At 42.4% G+C, this 5,404-nt stretch overlaps 1 pseudogene; it reads right to left on the bottom strand.

Annotated features, from left to right (window-relative positions):
* Window positions 1-912: 912 nt before the first annotated feature.
* On the bottom strand, window positions 913-4,153 carry LOC115572850 (GTPase IMAP family member 4-like; annotated as a pseudogene).
* Between the last annotated feature and the right edge of the window lie 1,251 nt (window positions 4,154-5,404).

Genomic DNA, 5,404 nt, shown 5'->3' with positions numbered 1-5,404 from the left:
CCCGCCCACATCTTCTAATTGGTCACTTTGGTGGGTTGAGGGTCCATCTGTCCAATCGACTAGAAAAGGAGTTCTAGTATCTCCCTGTTCAACTCCCATTATGACTAAATCTGTTACTGTCACTGCTTAGGTCTTGTATCCCCAAATTACCTAAATGAACCCTCTATCCTTTTCTGGAAATGTACATTTTTAGACATCTCGTTCCATCTGATATGAGGGTCAGACTCTGTTTTAGTCCTCTATGGTGGCCTTATCTTCTGCTAACCTTTGACACACACACACAACTGAATACTGCCTCCTGGAGCTGTGAGCCCCACACCACACCCACACAGGTAAAATTTAAACTGAGTTCAATTAAAGACCAGAATGTGTTGCAGCCCAGATACCTCACAACAGTCTACGAGAAGGGGCTACTACAGTCGAAGAGGGTGGTGTGTTTACTGGGGAAACTACGGATCTCAATTCTCTCTATTCACAGTGCCGCAAAGCACTGGAGGAGAAGCCGGCAAATGCGATTCTACTGAACGGGTCGATCAGTCTTTGTCGTCCATGTCACTGCATTGTACATTTCTGGGGAGTTGCAAGTCAGGCTACAGTGTAAGTAGTCAGTCCAGAGCTTTTGTCTCTCTGTTTTCGCCAAACAAAAGTGTTTCTGCAAGCCATGATTAATACATATAATATCAACAATTCTACAATACAAGGTTCAGATTATATGTGTTCTAAATGGCTTTGTAACCCGGAGCAGGGGTTGGTGGTGGCATGTGGCCTGACACACAACACACAGTCAGACTTTTGTTGTTTTATTTGGACGGCCTGATGCATGAAATGTTCTTCGACTGCTTTATAATTTCTCTGTAGTAACTTCGATTCATGATTATATGATATTTCATTACCTTGGGTCTAAACTTTTGTTTATATTGACCTCTGAAGGAAAACACAATACACCCTCCAAGTATCAGGGGTCTGTTAAACTGCCATAAGTGGTACCGAAATGGAATAGGCCCCAGGAGTGAGATTTGAGGGGCAAGGCACCCAAGAAAAGAGCTCTGAATGTGGGGGCAGGCAAAGGATGCCAGAGGTAGTACAGCTGGATCGTTTAGTGCTGCCTTGGTTTCCTTTATTTTCCTCTCGAGTTTCACCTGCTCTTTGCGCATTTTCTCGTTTTCAGCCCAAAGGATTTGTCTTTTCTTTTCTTCGAATACATTCTCTGCCTTCTGGAGCATTTCAGTGGTGTAGTGTCTTCCTCCGTTCTTCTCTGTTATATTTCTGATGTTGTTCAGCAGCTCTCTTACCTGAGAACGATCCTCCAGCTCATTATTGAAGACGTGGTACTGACCGTTACATCAAGACACAAGTTCCTGCAGGTCTTTATTTTCCTTTAAGAGCTCCTCAATGGGTTCCTCTTTGAGCAGGTCACCATGGGTGAAGAGAACCATGCTGTATTTGTCTGCTTCCTCTCCAAAGATTTGCTGATTCTTCTGCACCGTCCTCTTCTCTTCCTCTGTGAATCTGCCCAGTCTGATGACGATCAGGAAGATGTGAGGTCCAGGAGAAGCATAGGAAATGCTCTGGGCAATATCTTTGACTGTTTTCTCTTCATCTATCCTGGTGTCAAACACACCTGGAGTGTCAATAACAGCAACCTTTTGTCCGTCTACGTCCCCACAGGCATTATCACAGTGTTCAGTCAAAGACTGAGGAGAGAAATGTGATTTAAACATCTGTTTTCCCAGAATGGTGTTTCCTGCGGCGCTCTTCCCAGCACCGGTCTTTCCCACCAACACAATCCTGATCTCCCCATTATTGTATCCGGTCAGTTCTGAGGAATAGATCAGATATTATTAATATGCAGTTTTGTTATTCATAATAATCCACTTCATTGTATTTGGGACATTCATGGTGCAGAGGAGAACCGTATGAGTTTGTGTGAAAAGTAAAAAAGTCCCAGAATCTGCCGTCTCTGGGAAAGCTAAGGAAGCTAAAGCTGTTAGCCCTAACCTGATTTTAGACACAGGAAGAAGAAAAAACAGTTGTTTACCAGCAGCCAATAAAGGCCCATTTATACCCTACGGTAAAAAGAGATACGGACCCACCCAGTCCGTATCCAGTGGTCGTTTCATCCGTCAGTGGATCCGTTGGCTCTGAGCTTACGAATCTGGAGTGCTCCGAGCAATACCACCAGAAATCAGGGCGGCAGTATAGAGTCAGAAGTCACTCCATCGCGAAAATCGACGAAGAAGAGAGTAGTTGCCGGAAATTCAAAGAAGAAGAAAAGAGTACAACATTGGACATTTAAAAATGGCACAAAAATTTGGAGGAGAAGATATGTGAGTTGGTGAGAAGATACATTAATACGATGCCACAGTACCGGGTCATCGTGACAAACAGCAACTGTGTCAATGGCTCAGTCATTTATGACACGACACCGCCCTCTAGGACGCGTTACGTCCATAAAAACGCTGAAATCGGACGGAGGTACGTAGGCCAGTAGCGGAGAGAACGTTTGGTACGGACAGACGAATTTCGTCCGGATCCGGAGGTATAAAGCCAGCTTAACTCTCAAGGAAGAAGAAGAAAATAGAAACAGTTCTCATTCACAAAGAGCTCTTTCTACTGCCAGACATGACTTTACGATCATGGTAAACTCTGTGAAGAATCAGCCTTTTTTTTTTCATGGAGCAGAAACAAAAGAGTTAGATGATACAGATACAGATACATCAGAACTTGTTAGAACCATCTCAAGTTACACATTAAGTGCATTAACTCATTATTTTTAAATGCTAATAAAGAAACTGTCGATGGAAACAGTCATCTACCAGAACACATTTTTTTAAGGTGACTACCTCGAGATCAGCCCAGAATCCCTTTTGGATTTACATTCACATTGGACAATTCTGCGCCTCATGATTCTGGATATTGCAAGAAATAGTGGGTCATTTCTGCAGTTAGCTGGAAAGTAAAGGTGTGGAAGTGTTCGAGCAGTGACATCATCTTTAAATGGGTCATTCTACTTCACATCACATGTAATCAAAGCTCTTTCCTGACAGCACAGTTGGGTAGATTCACCCTCTAACAATCATCACTGGTACACAAACTCGTTGGCAGTGTTGGGGAGACATAAACTACATGTAGTTGAACTACATAGCTTAACTACAAATTGTTGTAACTTGCTGGTAGTTAAACTACATTCATATTTTCTGCTGTGTCAAGTAATTTAACTACTTTTGGGGTCATTTTTTGTGTTTTTACTACTCAATTTACAAACAGTTTTGGCCAATAACACAAAATATTTTTTTTTATAAAAAAAGACCTATATGATATACATTTTGTTTTATTTTTCTTTGAAGAAGTTCAACACTGGTGTCCCAGCCAGTGCAGCATGAGAACAGCTTTTTAGTGTTGGTAAAGATGTTTTTAGTGCCAAACAGAACCGGCTGCCTGATAAAAACTTTGAGAGACTGCTCATGTGTCATGTTCAACAAGCGATTCTGCTCTGGCATCTAGTTCTAGTGCCTCACTGTTAGTGCCTCTGAAGTTACTGTGATGTTGACCAAAGATGTCAGCTTTTGTTCTTAAACAATAAAACTTGAGTTGAGAGGCGTATTTCTGCTGGCATGTGAAGTTTATGCAGGCTATTATATTTTGTTTCATATACACCATATGTTGATTTATTTAATGGTGAGTTAATGAGTATAATGAGTATAAGTAGTTGCTAAAGCTACTTTTTTTTACCAGTAGTTTTACAAACTACATTTCTCCAGGGGTAGAAATGTAGTTTGTTCAAACTGCTGCCAGGCTGAACTACATGAAGTTTTACAAGCTACACTTGCAAAGTAGCTTCCCCAACACTGCTCGTTGTGAAACAAAATACGAGAAGTTTGCATATAGAAGGTTATTTCCTGGAATTAACAGGCGAGTAGACGAGTAGAGGAGGAACTGCCGTGACGCACACCATCCTGGCTTTGATCAAGCTAGAGTTCAGTCACACTCCTCCCATTTGTTCCCTGAAATATGCAAATCAGAAGTGATCTCTGCGGATCAGCAGTGATCGTAGACAGAGAACAAAGAACAGAGGAAGGTAGAAGGAAAAACTCGCTGTAGAGATGATGATGATGAACTTACCGGGTTCGGCTGCTTCGGCATTGCTGGCCATGTTAGTGTCGTAGAGGGCAGCGCAGGTGTGCAGCTGAAGCGAAGACGTACGTGTCTGTGTCACACCTTTCAACTGAAAGGCTTCATTCACCCAACCACACCTACATCACAGTGTCGGCAACAAAGTGGAACAGGTGTGCACAGTTTATTAACTGCAGGTTTACAACAGGACACACCGGTGAACCACAATGACTCATTACAGTGCCATGTTCTGTTGGGTCCAAGTTTTCACATGGGTGCCACTTCACATGGAAAACCCAGACGTCCCTGATTACAGTCCGATCCAAAGACACCCACTGTGGATCCATTGTGTCCTGTATTGTATTCTTGCCTTCATAGATTTACTGACTGTGCTCATTATTTGGCAGAATGAGTTTCTGTTGGCAGCCTGTCAATGTTGTCAACTACTTTACAACTTTATGTGATGTTTGGTTGTTTCATCTTCATAACTGTATGTTGAACAAATTGTCAAATCTTGAAAATTAGAGGTTAGCTGTCAGATAATTGTAGAGTTTGAAGTATTTCCGTATGAAATCCAGGAGGGTAGATGTGGAAATTGGCAGAAAATGCTTCATGTTTACAGAGCTCAAGATTGTGTTTAAGTGTAGTATTTCAGTAAATGCGCTTAGTAAAATCTGACTACTGCTAATAACTGTTGCTTTAATAAAGATAGTTTATGTTTCCAGGTACAAAACCAAAGCAATAAACTTGTTATTGACTTAACATAGACGTGGCAGTGAGGTGTGGTTAAGGCGCCGGCTGCTGGAGGAGAGGGAGGAGTGGCTCAGCCGGTGTTCAGACAGCTGGACAGAATCAGGTAATCAGTCAGCTATGTAAGCATGCTTGTAACCTGGTTCTGATCTCTTGCAGTGGGCTGGGTCCGGGGGCAGGACTGGAGCAGAGACAGGACGGAATCCAACCCTCAGTTGTCAGAGGGACGGCTGTTTATTTGTGTTTTATTTTACTTTCATTTAAGATTCTCTGTCCATGCCCAAAAATAACACACAATTTACCAGCTAGAAACGCCGGCTTCCTGCCTTCCTTCCTCCCAAGCGAGCGTGAGCGGTGAGGCTCACAGTACACTAATCCTGATACATGCCAAACTCTAACCTTGCCCGTAAATCAAGATTGAGCACAATAATTTAATAATTTACTTGGATTTTGTCACCAAAGTGCAGCAAAGTTCTCTAAGTGTGACTGTAAACAGATCGATGTCTCCACACACTGCATCCGATCAATGAAACTACACGAC

Source organism: Sparus aurata, chromosome 21 (genome assembly GCF_900880675.1).
Source record: "Sparus aurata chromosome 21, fSpaAur1.1, whole genome shotgun sequence".
Taxonomy (NCBI): domain Eukaryota; kingdom Metazoa; phylum Chordata; class Actinopteri; order Spariformes; family Sparidae; genus Sparus; species Sparus aurata.
Note: the sequence above shows the minus strand (reverse complement) of the source record. Positions and strands in the feature narration are given on the sequence as shown.